At 48.6% G+C, this 22,678-nt stretch overlaps 1 long non-coding RNA gene across 1 annotated transcript in view; it reads left to right on the top strand.

Annotated features, from left to right (window-relative positions):
• 4930552P12Rik (RIKEN cDNA 4930552P12 gene) overlaps positions 1–22,376 on the top strand; it is a 61,616-nt gene extending 39,240 nt beyond the window's left edge. Inside the window, exons 3-4 of the long non-coding RNA NR_045318.1 lie at positions 19,364–19,537; positions 20,414–22,376. This is a non-coding gene — a long non-coding RNA (RIKEN cDNA 4930552P12 gene). The remainder of the gene's footprint in view (positions 1–19,363; positions 19,538–20,413) is intronic.
• The last annotated feature ends 302 nt before the right edge of the window (positions 22,377–22,678 follow it).

Raw genomic sequence — 22,678 nt, 5'->3', positions numbered from 1 at the left:
GACATCTCCAGGTGTTTACTTGTTTTTTTTTTTTTTTTCCTTAGTTCTTGTTTTTTAATTGGTTTCAGATGTGAGTACCCAATAGAGGCCCTGAATAAATAAAACAGATCATAAAATATGGCCAAGCAAAATGGGCAGGAGCAATCCCAGGGTGCATGGAAATGTACTTCCAGAAAGGCTCATAAATAATGAGGTGGAAACAGTAGTCTATTTTCTCTTTAATGGAAAGCCAATTAGGAACTCTCGCTGGACTGGCGGGAAGGAGCCAGGTTTCTTTGTTCTGTCGTGAGCAGGTGGGGGAAGGGAAAGCCACTGGCTTGCCAGAACAGGGCAGTGAAAACACACTGCGCACTGGGCCCCCACAGAGAACCATGGAATAGAACATGACTTCCTAGCTCATGGCCCACCACACTGGTTCCTCCCTAGTTGGGGCAGGACTGTCTTCCAGGCCAAGCTGGGCTGGAACAAGGCACTAGCAGAACTCAGAGAATCTGCCCCCTGCCCCAGCCTTAGGAGGCCCTGAGGGGAGCCCCAGGTGGTGTGACTTCTCATTTGCTATCACTGAGCAAAAGCCAGTCAGGATCCAGTGAGCCTTCTCCTGCCCATGGCTCCTGTTTACTCTCCCTGTCTGCTGGTGTCTCCTCACCCCAGACTGTGTTCCCCAACCAGGCTGGAGCCTTCATGGCTTCTCCCTTGTAGAACACTGTAGACCAAGGCAGAGCAGCCCAAGTGCCCCCCATACTACAAAGGAAGTGTTTATTTGCAGAGTCCTTTAGCTGCTGGTGACAGCCTCAGAAACCAGTTCTCTTAAATCTCAATGACCTCCTTTGGCTAGAGCCTACCCAGTGACTATAGATGAAGGTTGTGGTGGCACCACACAAATGTGTTGGGAGCAGAGGCCTGAGTGAGGTACTTGACTCCAGCTCTTGATAGCTATGTGGCCATGCTCAATGCTTCTTTTCCTTTCTTCTCTTTTCTTTCCTTTTCTTTTTTTCTCTTTTCTCTCTTCTCTTCTCTTCTCTTCTCTTCTCTTCTCTTCTCTTCTCTTCTCTTCTTCTCTTTCTTTCTCATTCTGCCCCAATCTCTGTCTCTGTTTCTAACTCTCTGCGTCTATCTCTCTGTGTCTGTCTCTCTGTCAGAGGGCAAACTGCATTTCTTTCTCTTCTTCCAACATATGGGTTCTCTGAACTCAGGTCATGAGGCTCTTCATGTGCTAAAGCCTTTCAAGTTTAACTGCTCTCAAATTGCAAGTATCTAGGGTGAACTTAGTTCCTACTTGACGGGTATCAATAAATATCAATGGTACCTCCAGTAGTTAATGTGACAGGAAGACACTGTGGCTACCAGACCTTTGGATGAGCCCCTGTGGGTTCTCATGAAGTCCACCAAGGACTTGAACATGTCACTGCTTAGTTTCTGTCAGGATGTCAGCTTGGAGCATGGTGGGAACGATGCTATTTGAAGTCATGGCTCAGGGTGATTCTGGTGTGATGCTACCAGAGGAATAGCCATCAGGTTCAGCCTTGGCAGCTCTAGGCTGGTGTTGCTCAGGGTGGAGAAGGAGGAGGCCTGGAGTTGGGGACATCTGCTGTGACTTTCTGGCTGGGAGTTGAGGGTTATCAGTGGTTGCCAGGGGAAACACAGACATGGGGTCGTGGGGAGACGTTTTTTGCATATATCCTCAATCAGACTTGGTTGTGTTTTCACAGAGAGAGAAAATCTGCGGAAGGTAAGGTCTCAGGATGTTCACCACCTGTGGGACATGGTCACGTTCCATCACTTCTTCAGGTCACTTGCTCATCAGGACAAGGGGAAAGGAGTGAGCTAAGCCTAACACCACTCCACCCATGTGCTTTGTCCCAGTTTCTCCATGATTCCGGTGCAGGACCTGGGGCTCACAAAAGTCATGGAGCAGTGCCTGCCGTGGGAGTCTGCATTCTGTTCGGGTGGAATAGAAACCTACTGTTAAAGACCCACGACAACCAATCAAGTCCCGTGCAAGGACACGGCTGAGATCAGTGTGGGGCTTGGAGTTAGCAGGCAAGTGTGGGGATCTCCTGGCCATGTGGATGAGTTTAACTTGTTACTCTCCAGGTTAGGGATGCATCTAAGTTAATAGAATACCTGCCTAGCAGGCACCAAGTTCTGGGGTTTGACCCCTAGCAGTATATAAAATCAGAAGGTTGATAAATTAAACGTCATTCTTGGATACATAGTGCGTTCGAGTCCAGATGGGCTACATGAGACTTTTCTTTTTAAATTACCCTCTTGGCAAGAGAAAGTTCCTGGCTCAACCTGGTTTGTCTGGCCAGACCCTGCCTGTGATAAGCTTGGTGCTTTGGGGGAGAAGTCATTCCAAGGAGAAGTCTGTGCTGGTAGGCCTGTAAGCGGAGTAGATGTCCATTGGTCAAACCAGTTGGAAGCTTGAGGGCACAACTGGATTCTGACAAGTGACCTAGCAGTCTGTGTGGTAGCTGGCAATGTCCACAAAGCACCCTTCACCTCCAGGGGCCTTGACTTCTCTGTCCGGACCTGTGGCTTCCTCTTTGTTACCCCGTGATGCTGGCATCGCCCGGGAAGGGTTACTGCCCTGTCCGAGAGGAGATCACTCTGTCCAGGGTAAAGAAAGGGAAGTGAAAGCAACTGAGGGGCAAAACAGAGCGAGCCAGCACCACGGAGAAGCGCGGCAGCTCTGTGGTTTTCTCAACGTGGGAAAATGACAGCTCTCTCGGAAGGTTTGTGGGGGAAGAGGTCAGAGTTCAAATATAAAGAAGAATTAAAGATGGAGGAACCATGAGATATCTTCAAAAGCTGCCAACGGGGCTAAAGTTCAGTGGGAGACTGCTTACACAACACACAGGGTTCTGGAGCCAACCCCCCCCCCCCGCACCCCCACCCCACGGTGCTGAAGTTTATTTATATGTTTATTTTAATATTTTTTTTTAATTTTGTGAGAAAGAATCTCATTGTATACCCCTGAGTGGTTGGAGCTCACTCTGTAGACCAGGCTAGCCTCAAACTCACAGAGATCTTCCTGCCACTGGCTCCAGAGTGCTGGGATTAAAGGATTGGATCACTCTCTGGAAGTCACTGCTGAGCTGCCATGAGAGAGAGAGAGAGAGAGAGAGAGAGAGAGAGAGAGAGACTGACTTTGTGATTCAAATGTATCAGAGATAACAAAACATTTAATCAATGAAAGGCTAAGCTGAGAGTTGTAGAAGTAGAGCCACATAGAAGGGGATGTCCAGCCAGTGACCCATGCTTGGGAAGCTAAGTTAGAGCTCCAAGGCTGCTGAGACAAAAGAGAAAGATGAGGTATAGCTAATATGAATTTCGTTGTCTCATAAGACAAAGAGACTCTGTAAGCCATAAAACACAGATCTCTCCCAACTGAAAATTAGGAGTTGTTTGGGCATCAGACAGCCCATGGAAAGAGTCCATGCTAGTCTCACTGCGCATCAGAAGAGCGGTGTGAGTTCTATGGCCGCCATTATGTGGGTTCTGTAGGGTGAAGAGGTTCCCCTCAAGTGCCTGCCTTGGGCTTGGAAAGGTCCTCAGAGGTTGTCAGGGCCCCCCTCTCCTTTGTGTTGTCTATGACACTGTGTTAGTTCTGAAACCCTCCCTGTTTCTTACTTCTGGAATGGCTTGCAGAAGGCTTGGGTCATTACATGGCACTCAGGGAGCAGGCATGGTAGAGAAGGGGGTGAAGGGCATGGCTTCTCACTCAGGCTTCCTTAGCCAGTGACATTGACAGCAGTCTTTCCTCTGTGGCTCCTGCTTTTCTGGATAGGGCCTTGGAGGTGCAGGTTAGCCAGGGTCTCTGTGTCTCCCTGGAGACTGTCATTTTCTTCTGTCCCTCTGTCCTAGGGTCCTGTCATTAGGCTGTCTCTGCTTTTTTTTAGCCCTTTGATTACTTGAAGAAACAATTCCTGCATTGGGGACCCTCAGTTTTCAGTCCCTGGGTACCTTCTGTCTCTTGGGTACATGTTACCTGATGCACCTGTAATTGCTGTGCACTCTTGACCCTCACCACCCCAGGAGTGCCTGCCCCCCACTCCCAGTCAGAACCTGCATTCTGAGTACTCAATGTGGCCCTGCTGCATGGGACCCAGATCAAAGAGCAAACTAGGAAGGGCTTTCCAAGTCCAGGCAAAGCCACACTCAAAGGTTTGTCATTTGTCACGTGTGTGGTAGAGTCAGAGACGAATGAAGATGTTGCCTCATTGGAGAGAGTCTGTTTTATCCATGATATGTAGTCCTAGTACTTACCCCAGCTAGCGTCTTGAGGAAGTGAGGGGTGCGAATGTGCGCATGTACACACCCAGGCCTTCAAGGAACCTCCTGGCACAGCTCCTCTGAAATCTCTGGGAGTTTTTGATTCAGCCACAGTCTCTCCTGAGGGTGTTCCATTAGAATCCCTGAATAAACAATAGACAATTTTACCTGCTTGTAGTTTCTGTTTGCAAACCCAGTCTGTTGAAAGGAGAGGGTAAAGGAAGCTTGCCCAGGCGCTGGGAGGAGCAGCCAGTGCTCAGGGGCCTAGAAGGACTAATCCGACTCACCAGAGTACAAGAGGATTCCCAGGGTGTGTGGGATTTGTTTGTTTGTTTTGGTATTTCGTTGGAAAGTTTCAAGAAGAACATACTTGGGTTTTGAAGGACACAAAAGCAGAGCTGACTCCATGGCCTTATAAGCTGAGCTGTGAGCATAGCGGTGTTCCCAGAGGGGACCTCTTCATGTTAACATTTTTAACTATGGGGGCCAGAAACATGGGCCAGCAAGTAAAAGCTCAGGTGGCAATGTTAACCTGAGGATCTAAATGCAAGCCTGAGATCCTGAGGTGGGAGGCCAGAACCAGTCCTGAAGCTTGTCCTCTGACCTTGGGTCGCATGGCACAATTGTGAGAGCACACACATACATACACCTTCCAGCCTTTCCAGAGCATTAGAGTTTGGTTCCCAGCATCCAAGTCACGTGTCACAAAATTATTCAGAATAATAATATTCGGAATCACTGAGCACAAGGCCCTATACCAATGGTGTACTCATTAGTGTTACAGAAAATCTGCCTCTGGGCTGTGGAGATGGTTCATGCCATAGTGTGGTCACTGTGTAAGCATGAGGATTTGAGTTCAAGCCCCGGAGCCCAGGCATGAAGAGCAGAGAGACAGTGTGTGCTTGCAATCCCAGTGCTGAGGAGGAGGGGACAGCCCACCCCACTTAGTGATCTCTAGGTCAGTGAGAGACTACATCTCAGAAAACAAAACAAACAAAACAAAAGAAGATGAACGGCATTCTGAAGATTGACACCTAAAATTAACCTCTACATGCACATGTACACAAATGAGCCTGAATCTGTATGGACACACACAGACATATACACACATATACACATATACACACATACACACATATACATATACATACATACACATATGCACACATACACACAAATACATATACACACATATACACACATCACATACACACATACACACACATACATATACATACACATACAAATGCATACACACATATGCACACATATACACACATATACATATACACACACATATACATATACACACATACACATATACAAATATACACACATACATATACATATACACACATATACACGCATACACACATATGCACACATACACACATATACACACATACACATATACACATACACACAAGCACGCATAGACACACATACACATATAGACACACAAGCACACATGGACACACATACACACATAGACACACAAGCACACATGCACACATATACATGCATATACATACACACATACACACATATATGCACATACACACATATACATATACACATATATACACATACACACATATACACACATGCACATATACACATACACACATACATATACATACACATATACACGCATACACACATACACACAAGCACACATGCACACATAAATACATGTACACACACACAATCTGCTTCTAGGGTGGGTAGCAGGTACCTCTAGGGCATATCAAGAGTCCTCTTCTGGAGTTTACTAGACCCCATGTTCATACCCCTTGGCCCCTTGGTTCCAGATCTTTGCCTTCACCAACATAATTCTTCTTTGCTCTGTGTTAAGAATTGAACTTCAGGCTTTTTTTTTTTTTCTTTTTCTTTTCTAAAGGGTCCTATGACTCACATAGTTTGAAAACCAGTAGTTAGACAAACCACACCACACCACACCAGGTTCTTTGTTGTAGGGATTCGTCTTATTTCTGAGGGCCCCAGGTGACCTGCTGACCTGGGGTGTCTCCAAAGCTAGGTAATAATAGGCCATGCTCTAATCTGAAGAGACTCTACTGTATTTGCAGAGAGCTTTGAAATGTTCTGGGAAAAAAGCTGATCAGATGTGCAAGGTATTATATTCAGGGAGAGAAGCCCTCCCAACTCTTTATAAACTGGATTAAGCCCGTTTCTAAGGGCTGCAGGCTGTGGGATCTTAATCCCACTCTTATTCCTGACTGGCCACCTTCCTCTTTGTTTCCCGAACCTTCCTGGCCAGGGCTGGGACGCCTTCTCAGGCAGCCTTCTCCCTGCCAGCACCTGGGGAGAGCTAAGGAGCTCTCCTGCCCTTGCCCCCACCTCACACACAGTACATTTCCTTCTCACAGGCTCAGATCTGACGGAGGATGGTGTGAACACTGTGGTAGTTCTGGCACTGTGCACTTAGTGACACTGCCCTGCCGGAGGAGCAGCACGTGCGAACATTGTGGATCACAACCTCAGAAGAGTGGTCAAAGAGAGTTCACAGGCATCCACATTCCTGCCAGTCTCTCTAAGCTAAAGTTCATTTAAAGAGACAGAAACCAACGTGTCTCTCTATAAAAGGGTCTTGCCTTGTCTGTTCAGGTGGCCCCACCCATAGACAACAGACAGACAGAGCTTCATTCCCTATTCGCAGAAGAAGGACCAGCCCAACTGCAGGGCAATTGACAACCTGGACTGATCAATGCTCTGCAGGGTAAGGTGACCATGTTCATCAACTCCAGTCAATTCTCTGGACTGTCCCTACTTCAGGAATCAGGCACATCATGAAAACAAGCTAGAAGCCTCTGCAGTGGGCCTAAGCCCCGAGCAAGCACCATCACTACACTACAATCACCACTGCTCTATCATCACTGCATTGTCATCACTGCACTGTCACCACTGCTCTGTCCTCACTGCACTGTCCTCACTGCACTATCATCACTGCTTTATCATCACTGCTCTGTCATCACTGCTCTGTCATCACTGCATTGTCATCACTGCATTGCCATCACTGCACTATCCTCACTGCACTATCCTCACTGCTCTGTCCTCACTGCACTGTCCTCACTGCACTGTCCTCACTGCTCTGTCATCACTGCATTGTCATCACTGCACTGCCATCACTGCACTATCATCACCCTCTATCTTCACTGCATTCCTGTATGTGTATTCCTCTGTGTGTATATTCCTGTATGTGTATTCCTGTGTGCATCCCTCTGTGTGTGTGTATTCCTGTGTGTAAGGTGAGGCATATACATTTGCAGGGTATGCATACAAAAATGGATCAGAGATAGATATCTAGACATCTTTTCAATATTTCAATGCACTTTATATTTTGAGGCAGTTTCTCATTGAAACTGAAGCTCACTGATATGGCCAGACAGACTGACCAGTGAGCCTGACTTCTCCTCTCTTTACTTTCTCAGTGCTGGGCTTATAGACCTGTGTCAGCAAACCAAGCCCCTGGAGATGGAAGCCACATTCTCTCTCATGCTTTCATTTTATCAACTGAACTGTCTCCCCAGCCCCAAGATGTGTTGTTCAATTTATACTTCCTTAACTCTTTTTATCTTGCTAGTGTGTCTGCAGACTTATTCAAAACTATATTACCTTTGGGACAAGCCCATGATGCCAACCAACACTTGGGACTTTGGAGATTGCCTAGTCGCAGGGTCAAGTGGGGACCAGAGACGGTCATGAGCTCATGTCCATGACTCATCCATCACCATAGCTTGTACTTCTGTCTTTAGACCCAGGGAAACAGACCCTGTCTTTCAGCCAATAAAAATGACCCCCTAACCTTGCAGGAGCTAGTGGCATGCTTGTTTACCCTTCAAAACTCTTCCTTGCCTCCTTCTCCTGGGTCTTCTGAAGACCCCGGCTTTGTCTTCTCTCAAGGGTGGTCTCTGGGCCGGGTATGCGTTTTTATTTCTGAACCTATCACAGGGCACCATCACCTTCCTTTTCCTCTCTGATGTCCCTTGTTGACTGTAGTCATGAAGCCTTAACAAAATTTTATGGAACTGAATAACTGAGTTTTTTTTTTTTTTTTTTTTTTTTTTTTATTAAGGGAAGTAGTAGCTTGTGTGACATTATCCACGGAAAATGTGTAATGTCTTTGAACTACAATGGTCTCTAGTCTCTGGCACCAAAGATGACTGTATCTGGTTTTCATTTATTTCTCATGAGATCCCCATACATTGAAGGTCTTCCTCAAGATCTCCCTTCTCTTCAGGGTCTGATCAAGGTCATTTGTGCACATTCTCGTCTCCATATTTGTTTCTTCAGAGCCTGTGCCCTGTCCTCACTGACTTCTTACCTGGGACTCTTGAGAGACCCATGAGATAGTGATGTTCCAAAGGGAAGTCGCTGGGGTCTGGGTCTGTTTCCTTGCCTTGGTTCCTGAATAAATCTGCTTAAGTCACTGCCAGCTGTCAGCTCTGCATGGAAAACGCAAGTGGAATTCTTGGAGGGGCAAAATGTGTAACTTCCTCCACACGTTCCACCTGAGATGAGAGTCTGAGTGCGGCCACCACAGGGCAGCCTCTCTGTGTAGGCCATCTGACAGGATGGAAGCATCTAGTCTTCCTGCACATCCTTGCCTCACTCACCCCTTGACAGACTGAGGGATTTACTTCTTGGGTCAGGCAGGCAAGTGTATTAATTTTATCACCACTAGGATCAAACAACCAATCTAAACAATTTGAGAAGAGGAAAGTTTACCCTGGCTCATGGTTAGGTCTGGTACTTCTGGGCCTGTGGTCAGGCAGAATGTCTTGGCAGGAGAGGTACAATGGAGCAAGAAGCAGAGATAGACATGTGCTACCAGGAGCTCATTTCTTCCAGCTCTGAACCTTGCCCTAAGGGTTTCACTACCTCTCAAAATAGTATTGCCAGCTGTGGATAAAGTATTTGTTTCATGAGTGTGTGGGGGAGCATGTCACAGTTAGATCCTAACAGACACGAAGCTTGCTTGGCCTGCATGTTTGATTTTGGATGAGGAGTTCAGTTGTCATGGCAGCCATGCCTTCAATATCTCCTGGGACTGATGGCTAGACATGGGGGTTCTCTATCTGCCCCTGCCCCTGTCATACTTGCTCAATCCTTAATGCCCCAGCTTCATGGGCTCTTGGTGAAAGGAGGAGACTAAATAAAGATCAATGGGAATGCTTGTGTGGGACTAATGAATTAATTACACCTGGCTACGCAAAGAACTGGTTGGGTAGGTACTCTCAGCTCTGCGCCCTAGGTAACTGACATATTGAGGATGGGAGGGCTGGGCCAAGAAACCAGAAAGAGCCTGAAGGAAGGGGAAAGAAGTCATCTATGTCAGGTGGAAGTTGAGTACAGAATGCTCCACCATTCAATTACCTTCCATTGCGTAGAAGACCAAGAAGAGGAGGAGCATCCGTAGCAGCAGCAGCAGCACCACCACTCGAGGTTCTTCCCCTCTCCCTTGTGTCTGCTCAAGCATCAAGGTGATGGCTTTACTCCTAAGTGCGGTGCCTCGGCTGTGAGATGCCTTTCTCCAGTACTGAGGCACAGCACCCAGCTGAGTGACACGGAAGCCTGTGGTTTTGAGAGATCATGCCTGTTACCTAGGAGTGTTAGACCAAGGGTGTGTCCCTAGCCTGGTCAACAGAGCGTGTTGTGATGATTTTAAAAAGGGAAAGAATTAGAACCGAATGGGAGATCACACTCTCAGACCTCCTGATAGGCCTGGGACCTGATCTTTGTCATCATTGTCATCCACCCTGGTGTTTATCATCAACTCCCCCTGGCATATCTCTCCCTCCCTGCTCCCCTCTCTTCCTCCCTCTCCCCCTCCCTCTCTTCTTCTTCCTCCTTTTCCTCTTCCTCCTCCTCCTTATTCATTTATTTATTTATTTATTTATTTATTTATTTATTTATTTGAGACAGTGTCCCTCCATGCTGCCCTAGCTGTCCTGTGGAACTCACTATGTAGATCAGATTGGCCTGGAACTCAAAGAGATCCTCTTGCTACTGCTTCCTGAATGTGCTGTCTGTAGAATGCAGCCTGGGGCAAGGAGAGTAAGCCTGTCAACACAGCCTTTTTGTCCTTACAAGTGTGTGTGTGAGAGAGAGAGAGAGAGAGAGAGAGAGAGAGAGAGAGAGAGAGAGATTAGAAACAGACACAGAGAGAGACAGAGAAGGGGTGGGCTTTGATTCCCGTTCTGGCTTTGGATGCTGGACTTAGGAGAGGAGGGATGGAGGAGACCACAAAGGTGGAGAGAGTGGAAGAGAGAGATGGACAGACGGACAGCACTGGAGGATGTTTCTTCAGAGAGCCCAAGGCTGAGTGCAGAAGGCCACAGGGCAGTGGGAGGACGTCAGCAATCCCCTGCCTCAGAGCAAGCCTAGGCAGCTTCCGTCACTGGGAAGGACCCACAAAGTAGGTGATGGCTTGTGGAGCAGGACAGGCTGCTCAGCTGTGGGTGAAGCGGGAGAGAAGCGAATCTGCAGGAAATAAGAGCTCCTCGTGCCTCTTAGCTGCCCTGGGAGTGTCAGGAGAACCCTCTGCAGTGGGAGCTGCACCTACATGTGCAGGAATGACCGGAACAAGCGAGGCAAGGCAGCTCAAACTTATCATTCAGTTATGCTCTTCAGAGGTCTAGGTCAGGGCATTGGAAACCATAGTGTGCGTGCTCTCTCTCTCTCTCTCTCTCTCTCTCTCTCTCTCTCTCTCTGTGTGTGTATCTCTCTCTCTCTGTGTATCTCTCTCTCTCTCTCTCTCTCTCTCTCTCTCTCTCTCTCTCTCTGTCTCTCTCTCCATCCCCCCAGTTTCCTCAGGCTGATTGCCTTCTTTGCCTTCTAGCCTCCCCCTTCTATCATGGTCTCCTCCCAGTGACCCAGACCTCCTGTCTCATTCTCAAGAGTATCCATATGGCCAGGCAGTGGTGGCGCACACCTTTAATCCCAGCTCTTGGGAGGCAGAGGCAGGCAGATTTCTGAGTTCAAGGCCAGCCTGGTCTACAGAGTGAGTTTCAGGACAGCCAGGGCTATACAGAGAAACCCTGTCTTGAAAAACCAACCAACCAAACAAACAAACAAACCCAAAACCAAAGAAATCAAACAAACCAACAACAGAGTATCCGTATGATTTGTATTTGTCTGACTCAGACAGTCCAGGGAGAATATTCCCCCTTCCCCAAGATTTTAATTTAATCTTAACTTCAGAGTTCCTCTTATTTTCCGAGGCCACATAGTGGGCCATTAACTTGTCTACCAAATCAAGAAGAGAGTGAGGTGGCTTTCCCAGCCTTGAAAAACCCAAGCAGGCTACCAGGGAAGATAGCCACAAGGCCTTAGAGAAACTAGAGAAGCCTTGGGAGGGGTTCTCAGATCAGGAACAATACCAGGTGCGGACTCACGTCAAACGTCTTTATCATCATTATCCACGTTCGTTCCTACGCCCAGACCGCTGCTTATCTATCTAACTGGTTTCTCTCTTCTTGGTTGGCTGGGCAGAGAGGAGGCCACCTGGGAGCCACCAGCACGGCCATGTGACCGTGCTGAGCAAGCACTTGTCTCCTGGGCTTTGGGGAAGGCAGAGCAAGTCTTCAAAGCTTTGGTCACTTTGATAGAAGCTGCCTTGAATGAGTCCTTTATGCAGAAGACAAGGAATAAGTTTAAATTTTTTTTAAATACAAAAATCACAAAAGATAAGCAAAGTTACATCTTCCAGGTCGCCCGGTAAGAAAGGTCACCTGCTAAAACTCCCCAGAAGTAAGGATGTCAAGGGTCTCAAGTTTTCCAGAACCATACTAGCCAATATAATGACCACTAGTCACTGTGGTTATTTTAATTAGTTAATTAATTAATTAGACAGGATCACATGTTGCCCAGGATAGTCTCTAACTTAGTATATAATCAAGGGTAACCTTAAACTTCCTGATCATGGTGGCCCCACCTCCCAAATGTGCTGCTACATCCAGCTGTATGATGGACTGGAGTCCAAACCCAGGGCATCCTTCGTGCCAGGCAAGTACTTTGCCCGTGGCTAAATTTATATTAAACATTTGGTTTCTTAGTGGTACTAGGCAGGGAATAAATGCTCAAATGCCACATCATGACACCCAGTGGAAACGTGACACCATCATGGGACAGTTCTAGTGGGCAGTGCAGCTTGGCAGCCTGTGCTCTGCTCTCTCTCTCTCTCTCTCTCTCTCTGGCTCATGTACCCATGAGTCCCCATTCCTCAGACCAGGAACTATTTATTTCTGTAAGATGCCACTTGCTAGGGCCTGCCCTGGACAGGGGAGTTCCCACGAAGTGTAGATGTTCGGTGACAGGGTTCATGTCTCAGGAAAGATCCCAGAGGAAATAGAAGGCACCTCACTCCTTGCAGGGTAAACTCTCTGCCTGTTCTCAAAAAAAAAAGAGTATCAGGTTTATCCAGTCCTCTGGGGAGCAGCCCCATCCTGGTTGGACCTGGTGCTGTGTGTCCTGATAGGACTCCCTCCATGTTCCACCTCCAAGACACCTCTGGAAGCTAAAAGCTTCCACTCTAAACAGCATATAGGAGAGGGACACCATGTCCTCCCTTGTTGGGTTATTGTGCCTCCTGGGTAGAGGGACACTGAAAGCCAAGTTCACTTGGAAAGTGTCTTGCTAGAGCCAGGCACTGATGAAATCGGGCAGGAGAGTCCATAATTAGATGAAGCTGAGTTTTCCAGCCATAGACTCTGCTCTCTCCAGCAGTCTTGCCAATCTGATCCAACCAATGGGGGGAAAGTACTCTGGGCTTCATCCAGCCAGTCCCAGCCTGAATTAGGATCTTCTTATGGAGAGCTTGGGACCAAGGCCTCAGTCAAGGATGACCCATGCCTTTGGATCTTGACCATGCTGATTTCCCTGCTTGGACCTGGCCAGACGGGTGGGTTGGTTTTCAGCCCCTTCCTCTTCAAGCCATGCCCCGATGATCCTGGAGGACCCAATGTAGCATGGGGAGTGTGGAACACTCACTGGACCCGCCTCCCAGGGCACTCATCGAATCTGCCACTTCCCTCCTGCAAGGATGAAAGTGAACTTGTCATAGTCCTGAATGGACACATTTTAGGGCTGAGTCAGAACCTTCTAGAGCAAATGTTAATGGGACCCAAGTGAAACTGTGGCCGGAAGAGGAACCGAAGGGAGCTGACTTCCTGAGGTGAAACTTCAGAGTACATTTGGAGCAGAAATACTTACTTGGGTGGTTCCTCCTACTTCAGAAAAGATCAGAATAAAAGTTCCACGGTCAGTGCAGAGTCATGAAAAATGGCGGCTCGAGGCGGCCTGCTCCCGTCTCAGACTGTGCTGCACAGGCGCGGGCCATGCCTGCGTTTCTCAGTTATGAAGCAAGGGACAAAGGGATTTTGGGAAATGGGGAGGAAAGAGATTTACTCATCAATATTGTTCCCCCTTCTCCTCCTTTGTTGGCTTCATAGCATCTAATGACAAGAACCAGGCAGTGATCTCTGTGTTCGAGTTCTACCACAGCGGGAGAGTTAGCTAAGATGAATACCTTGTAGTTCACTGCTTTGAAAGAGAGAGAAAAGGAGAGAAATGGAAAGAGAGAGAAATGGAGAGAAAAGGAGGAAGGGAGGGGTTTACCTGGGTGGGCAGGAATCGAGCAGTACCAAACAGTGTTAACTCAGGAAGGGACTGTAAGTGGCCTCTCTCTCTCTCTCTCTCTCTCTCTCTCTCTCTCTCTCTCTCTCTCTCTCTCTCCCTTAACCTCAATCCAGTTGCATCTCTAGCCCAATGATCTTCCTTTTTGCATATACTCTTGGTCTTTTAAATGTCTTTCTTTATAGATGTTCTATCACTTAATGGTGGCATCGCATAGGTAAGCCCATCAGAAGTTGGCCATATCTTAGGAATGCTCACACAACACGTACCTAACTACACAAATACCCCTATTTGACCACACAACACCCAGCAGGGGCATCTAACCTGCCGCTGTGACATGATGTTCTCACTTGTATAGTAGCTATGAGGAGCTGCAGTCCACCGCAGCCTTCAGTCAGGACCTGACTGCTCAAACTGGCATTGGCATACCCTCATGATCATACGCTGTGATGGTGAATTGTGTGGCCGGTGGGGAGCTGTGGCTGCTGCCACTGTTTAGCACTGTATCATACTCTGTGTTTGTGTGTGGTGGTGGTTTTTCGTTCTTCTGCACATGCTTGGGCTCCAACAATTTTCCTGACTCAGTCTCCCAGGGAGCTGGCTCTACTGGCCCATGTTTCCGTGCCCAGATTTTCTGCTATATATTGCCGCCTTGAGAAAAGACCAAAACTCAAAATTCAAAGTGTATCGTGTTCTCGGCATTGTAAAGCTGTAAGCTTAACACCCCCTGAGTCCTTTCTAAAGAAGCAGAACCTGTTGCTCCCTTCATCCCAGTTGTGTCTTAGGCAACAGCACAGTCCTGGGCTTCTTCCTCCACCTGAGCTCCTTGGGGCTTCTGAGTACCCAGCCTGCAAAGCACGGATCTAACCCAACTCCTAACGTGCCTGTGAGGAAACTGAGACGGGAAAGAAAACACGGAAAGGAAACACGGAATCTCCTCCCTGTTCCGCACCAGCAACTCCAATTCTGGATTCCTTCTGAGGCCAAGGCTTATGGGAGTGATTTCACATGTGACAGTTAAAGTGTACACATTTGTCTCAGGGGCAAAGAGAACAGATGAAAATAACAGCCCCGTAGAAAGCCAGCATAGACAGCCAGAGCAAATCGGTTGCATACCTTAATTCCCCACTTGCAATCCTTACCCACAGCAGGCATTGCTAATCAATCTGAGCACCAATCAATCCTGGCACGTTTTCCCGCTGAGTCTAGATTCAGCCTCAAAACTATCAACACGATTGCTCCAAGGCGCCATCATTAGTTCACCGAGAACTAGTTCTCAAAATGAAGTCTTTGTTCTTCCTGGTTTGGGGCCATTCTCATTGTCTCTCCTTGGCACCAGGGCCGCATGGGTCTACAGTCTGTACCTTAGGAGAGAAGTCTGTCCCAGTGCAGCTTCAATCAGGAGTCCATCTGCCAGGAGCCCTGCCAAGGGAACTTGGAGGTGGATGAAGAGAGTGGCATGGTAGTATGGGCGGAGCTTGATCTCTTAAGAGTGCCTGCTGTGGTGTTTCAGCCTGTGAGGAAGACGGGCTTCATAACCACTGCATTTGCTGGGTCACTATTCACTCAGGATCCATTCACTCACCTCTAGAAGTTGCTGGCTGGAAGTCTGGCCCTCACTCCTTCCATCAGTCATCCACTGCCCTTCCTACCCAGGCACCTAGAATACCTTCCTTTGCATGACCCACTCTCTTCACAGATGTAGACCAGTGAGTGGTACATGGAGAGCAAGAAACAGCCGTGGCAGCGTTCCTAGCCATGAAAGGTGGATTTCCACTATCTTTTCTCATCCCGTCTCTATGTTACTTCAAGTGGTCCATCTCCACGGCAATGCAGACACCAGAGCATCACAGAATTTGGAGTCAGGGAAACCTTTTGTAAAAACATCTTGGCTCTTTCCATTTTATTGATATAACTAACTGAAGCCCAGAGAGGTGTCTGAGACCAATCTGCTCCAGAACTGAGTTTAGAAGCCAGGCCTGATGACTTAGACTAGTTCCTCAGGACCCCAGGGTCTCACGTAGGAGGGTTCCGGAAGTGAGACGGCTGCTTTGGAGATGGTGGGGAGGTGTGTCCATTATCTGGAGCAGGGAGCGATGTGTGCAGTCTCTGGCCTGCCTGAGCCCAGGAGGCCTCTCAACAGCATGAGAGTATGAAGACCACACTGCCCTGGTCCTAACCCTGCAAGGGACACCCCATCACTTCTCCATGTAGAAACAGACCCCTTGTCTTCAACATTTGTTTTTAGACCTAGTTGCTGAGAAAATTGTCACAGAATTAAAATGAATGGTGTCACCATCTTATCGAAGGCGTTCCACAGAGTTGAGGCCGTATGCTGTCGTGTATCCACTCAGAGTCCCAGCGACAAGCTACTGATGCAAAAGAGACTCACAGAAAAGGGTACAGGAGACCACAAGAGTACCAGGGAAGGAGGAGAAGCAAGTTTGCAAGCTTGATGCGGCCGGGCTGCTGCTGTACCTGGGGCCTGACTCATGCATGCTGTCCCATTGCTGGATGCTGAGCTTCTGGGAAGGTCATCTCCAACTTACCTTCCCAAGGGTCTGGTCTCCTAAGAGCCAGGTGACTTTTATGGTTCTTGTGCTCAGCTCGCCACTTGGGAGTCCAATTTTCTTGAAGAGGTGAAGAGAAGGCAAGGGGGTCTCTCAGTAAGAAGAGAGAGGGATACAATCCTACTAAGTACAGATTAGCTGCTAAGGGATCCGGGGAGCTAGTAGATCCATGGTGCTCTGTAGAAATGATGAGGACCAACCAGCAAACACAAACAAGCTGTATTTATCCTGAGCTGGCTGGAACAGGCAGTCACCACCCGCTGTGTTCAGCAGAGATTCAAAGGCAGGAGAAAGCTTTGCTCTGGAGTTTCAGGTGTGCCCTGACCAGATGCCACTGGCCATGGGAGCCATGGGACAGCTAGCTTTAAGTAGCACCCATGGGATTGGGTATGCATGCACCGGTTGTCCTAACTTGGAAGTATTGACAGAAACCTGGATAACTGTGAGTGATTAATGAAGGTGTGGGTACGTGGTGCTCATTGACACAGAGGGTCTGTCTGACTTCCTGGGTTGTCGCTAGAGATGGCTATCCGGCCTCCTGAGGGTCCCATTTCTTAGGCTGCTCATCTTAGATAAAGGGTTCTTGGCATTTTAAGTATTTCAACTCAGTTTTGCTTTGAACAGGAAATGTGTGCTGGAGGTTGTCTATTCTACTATGAAGAAGGTCCTTTGGTCCCTGAGACTCCCTGGTAGCCATCAAATGACTATAGGTCCTTTCCCAGGTCCTTTCTGGGTGCCAGGTCCCCATGTGCTGCCTGCCTGCCTTGGGAGTAGAAGGGGAGGCTTGGACTTCTTGGCAGGGGTGGATGTGGGTGTGTTTTCACCTCAGGCCCGAGGGTGAGTCTGTCCCCTTAAGGGTAGCTAGCCAGAGCGAACAGCTTCAACTGTGCCACCGGGTGGTTTAGAGGTATGGTTAGCAAATGTCTTAGCATCTCTGAGGCAAGACTTTACAGTTGTAGTGAGTCCTAGGATCCTGACCTTAATTTCCCAGAGAACAGGGCACAGGGGTTGGATTCAGACTTCCGGCCCTGACTCCCCGTCCTCCACCAGCCACAGGCGATCCTCCCTTCCCTCCCAACCTCCAGCCTCAGGCAGCTGCACTCTATCAGGATGCAATCTAAATGCAGTCTTAAAGACCTTGAAGGTGGGCCAATGGTGAGTTCAAGGCCAACCTGGGCTCCCGTCGTGATCCCCTGCTTTTGAAAAGAGGAAGGAGTGGGGAGATAGCTCAGCCAATAAAGCAAGAGGACTTGAGTATTGTAACCCCAAGCAAGAACTGACATAAAAAAGCCAAGCACGGCGGTCCACTTGTATTCCTGAGATGGCGGATCCCTGGGCTTGGTGGCAGGCAGCAAGCCTAGCTGAACTGTCGATTCCAGGTCAGTGAGAGATCTTGTCTCAAAAATCCAGGTAGAGGCTGGGGAGATGGCTCAGCCATTAAGAGCGCTGTTGCTCTTGCAGAGGATCCCAGATTCAGGTTCTAGCCCCCACACAGTACTTCACAACTATCCAGAACTTCAGTTGTAAGGGATCTTCTCACCCCCGCGGGTACCAGGCACACAGGCAAACCACTCAATCACAAAAAATAAGATAAACACACCTAAAACCCAAAACAAGGCAGAAGGTAGTTCAAAAGACAGCATTCATCTCTGACCTCCACAAACACAGGTATACTTATGTACCTGTACACACGTGAACACACACGTGTATGTGCAACACTCACACAAATACCAACTGCAAATATTTGCAGAGTTCGAAATTCCCCAAATTTTACTCGAGCATTATCTGTGGCTGGGAATTATCTACACATCCCCAAGGACGAAGCTGAGACAATCCTGGTTGCTCTGTGTCCCCAATACTCAGAAACTGCCTCCTGGCAAGCCATGCCGACTGCAGCTTTCCAAGACAAGGCCTCCCACTTTGCACACCAGCAAACTGAGGCTCAGAGCGAAAAGTCACTGAAGTGCTCCGTGTCAGGTGGCTGAAGCAGGACCAGAAGCCCAGACTGGTGAGGTAAAGGCGCCCCCAGCTAGCCTAGCTGTGATTCTGATTCATATGAGAAGAGCCCACTCATCCTGCCAGGGAACCAGGCAGATGGGGAACAGCACTCAAACGGGTCCTGAATGAGACAAAGTGGAGGTGTCACCCTTGTCTGTGGACCTCCCCTCCTTCCCAGGTTCCTGATGTCTTCCCTCCGGTAGCAGCTTTTCTGGAAGTGTTATTCACCTGGAGAGCCGACCCTGAGAATATTTGGAGTCAAGGAGTTACATGAGCATGCTGGCGTCCACACATCAGCCTGATGCCACGGGTCCCCTGCCAGCTTTGAGGTCCCATCTTTCCAGAGTCAACTGCATTCCGTGGGAGGATTGGGGGGGGGTGCACGTATGGGGGAGGGGGTGCGCGTGCGCGCATGGCCCTTTTTGTTTTGTTTTACTTGGGTTCGGTTCTGGAGATGGGAGTCAGGCCCAAAGGCTTGCACCAGCAGGCTTTTTACTGATGGAGCGGGCTCCTCAACCTTGGCGTTCCATTTTGCAGTAGAAACCTGACCCTGTTCTCAGTTAAGAGATGAAGACACAGAGGCATACCCACTGCCTGATTCCAATCTTGAAGCTTGTGCTTATGTCACCAACTGAGAAGGGACATACTGTCACAGCAGGGAGCTGAGAGTATGGGGGTGGGAGGGGAGCGCAGCCGAAGTTCCATTGTATCACAGCGGGGCGGGGGGGAGGGGGGGCGTGAGGCACGAGACCGATACTGGGACTCCCGAGATAGCCTTTCTATTCTTGGTTCTGCAATGAGCTTGCTGTGTGCCCTTGGGCAGATCAGTTCCTCTCTCTAACGCCCAGTTTCCTCATTTTCTACAGCCAAATGCAGAATCTTAATGGCTTTCCCTTTCGGTTCGACAAGCCCAGAGCTCTAGCCTGGGTGCGGGCTGTGTGTGAAGAAATAGGAGTCTTGGTTTCGTTTTGTAACCTGGGCCCCTCCAGTGCCTACCAGCTGGGGCTGGGAACAGGACCAACATTCATTGACAAATGAAGGTGAGTTTCAGAGAGGCAGCCTGGGCTGTCACAAAACTCTGACAGAAGAAGTGCAGTGCTGGGGAAACCCCAGGCTTCTGTAAGCCAAGGCTCTGATTGGTGCACAGCGTTTGCTCTTCCTTCAGACCAAGGCCTCCAGCCAGTTCCCAAGCCATTAGCTGCTGGTTTTGATCAATGGCAATAGCATAAACAACAAATAAGTCCATTCGCTGGCAATTTCAGTCATTTGTGGCATTTAATTAGCATAATTGACCCAAACTGGAACTTTTCCTTCCACCTGAATTTAAAAATACATCCCCACTAACCCTCAGTACATCTGAGAAAAATTTCTTCTTCTTTTTTTTTAATGAGGCTTTAACTAAAGCCCAATATCAAAACACTATATAATACTTTTATCTCATCGAAGACATTTGATGCTTATTAAAATATTACTGCTTTAAGGCTTATTTTTTTTTTTTTTTTTTTTTTTTGCCCAAGAGTGTGTGCAGAGCCTCACTCCTCAGATAATAACAAAGAAATCTTAAACATGAAAAACACACATGAAAGGTAATATGTTCCCCGTTAGTCTCAGTATCATTTCCCCAGGATTTATTACTTTCCAAATATAGCATTAGCTTAAAACTAAAAGGCCGTTTACAGTAATGGGACACTTGGTACTACTTTGGAGCATGTGGGCTCTCCCAGGGCCTTGTACAACGGCTTCATTAAGCGGGGAACTGTGGGGGAGAACGGCTGGGTTAAAAAAAAAAAAAAAGAATCCCAGCATGTCTCCTCCAAGGCCCCCCAGATAGGCCACCTACCCTGACCCAAGGCCCGTGTCTAACAAGCTCTTAATTCCGCTTTCAGAACTGCTCTTTCACGCGTTGTTTCTTCCAGAGATGAAAACATTTTCGAAGCTGACAGGCCATCAATTGGGTGCCACCCGGGAAGAGAAGCCATGGTCTGCAGCTCTGCTTCCTGGCCCCACCACCAGGAGAATATGGGACTGCCAGCCACACCCAATGGGCCGCCCTAGGTTTGGGAGGTCTCTTTTTATCCTGAGAGAAGGCTTGGGAGCAGTTACGAAAGCGACGAGCCTACCGGCTTGGACACGGAGCAGCGATTGCTTGGCTTGTTGGGTATGGCTGAGGCCTGTATACAGTTGGATGACCTAAGTTATGGAAGGACAGAGTAGTCATGTACACAGAAGGGCCCTCTTGAGTGGCAGCTAGGGCCACTGTAATTTTGTCCCATGGGGTAGCCTGGGTCAAGCTCTCACTGGAAACTGCCAGTCAGCCGAGGGACCCTGAGGAGACTCACATTATCTGTTTGCTGTTTAGGTCCAGCAGTGAAGGCCCCTACTGATTTGGGGAACCAGCCTCCTGGCGCTTCCTAAATGCCCTGTTTTGAGAAGTTCCACAGAGTGAGGGTGTAAGTGTCTGGCCTGAAGGGAGAGACATGCTCCCCCTGGGTTCCAATCCCCATCATACCTTAGCTGTCAGCAGGGAGGGGAGGTTCCAGAGGCTACAGGAGGCTGTAGCAGAGAAACAAAGGCTTACATTACTACTCCAGGTTTGCTGTTCTCCCCGGAGGCAGATGGCACTGTGTGTTGGGTGGGGATCACTTCACCAGGCCTGCCTTTGCCCCAAGGGGCAGTTTCTTGGATAGGATAGGGATAGTGTCATTAAGCCCATTTGAGGAAGCAAGCAACCAACCGTTACCAGCTTTGGACTTCACTGACCATGTTCAGTTACTGTTGGACACTCTTTTCCTTCAGGCACAAATGGGTAATTTCTCATGTTCCTGCCTCTGTGACTGGGGCCAAGCAGGCATGTCTCCTTTGTTCAGTTCACTGCTCCCACCTCTGGAATCGTCCCTGCTGTCCAGGTTCTCTGGCCAGGTGTCACATGGCTTTACTCTGTCGGCAGTCCTCATGAGATCGATGACTCCTGGCGATCCACGTGTGAATGACTTGTAGGAAGGGCGCCGGAGTGAGCTGAGGTTGACAGAGAGCCACCTGCAGAGGCTCCAGCAGCTATGTGAGTGTATGGCTGGACAGTGTCACTTGTGAGATGCTCACAGTCCTGTGGTGTCAACTAGATCAAAGTCTCTCATAAGATAGAAGATGGAATCTGCCCTTGGTCACAACGCTTGATTCAGAACCCTGGCTTTTTATAGGGCTACTCTTTCCTCCGGTGATGAAGGTTAACATCCTGGAACATCCATGGCACAGATGCGGGCTAAGTCCTCTACCCTAGAAGATCTACAGTGCAGCCCTGGGCAGGATTCCTCCAAGGCTCACACAGTTTAAATGTTTCAGACTGGGATCATTGCAAAAGGAATTTTTCGCCTACAGAAGAGAGAGGCAAGGAAGGAAAGCTATGCCCAAGGTCTAGAAACAGGGCAGTAGCCCTGAGTTTGGAAAGCCGCTCCCACCTGGTCCAACTCTCTCTTAGCTCAACCAGTTGTCCGTGTGAAGATTAGGTTGCTGGTTTTGGCTTTTTTTTTTTTTTCCTTTTTTCTTTTTTGTCAACTTGATACAAGCTAAGAAGAAAGGCAATGGCCCCTGAGAACATGACTCCGTCAGATTGGCTTGTAGGCAAGTTCACAGGGGAGGGGGGGTCAGTTCCTTGATTAATGATCTATATGGAAGGCGCCCGAACCATTGTTGAGTGGTGCCACCCTGGGCAGATGGCCCCGGACTGTCTAAGAAAGCAGGCTCATCAAGCCACAACAAACTAGCCAGTGAGCCCCGTAAACAGAATTCTTCTGCAGTTCTTGCTCCAGTTCCTGCCTCGAGTTCCTGCCTTGGCTTCCCTGACTGATGGACTCTCAGCCAAATAAACACTCTGCTATGATAATAGCTCTTGGTCATGATATTATCACAGCAGTAAAAAGCGAGTGACTAAAGTGAGGCCCAGGGGATTATGGGAGCCTGTGAACTGGAATTGGAGAGCCCTAGAGGAGGCGAAACAGCTTGGGGGAGGGGGGGGCGGGCAGTGGGAGGAGCAGAAGCAGTTTCCGGGAAACAGTGGGAGGAGCCTGCAGGGGAGGAGCCTGTAGGGGACCAAGGAGACTGCAAACTTAACTGGCAAAAGTAGACAGCATCCCCAAGCCCTTTGACCACGGATGAGAGCTTTCGATGATTCATTGTGGAAGAGA

The sequence above is a fragment of the Mus musculus genome, chromosome 19, assembly GCF_000001635.26.
Source record: "Mus musculus strain C57BL/6J chromosome 19, GRCm38.p6 C57BL/6J".
Classification (NCBI taxonomy): domain Eukaryota; kingdom Metazoa; phylum Chordata; class Mammalia; order Rodentia; family Muridae; genus Mus; species Mus musculus.
This window is presented reverse-complemented; position numbering and strand designations above follow the sequence as displayed.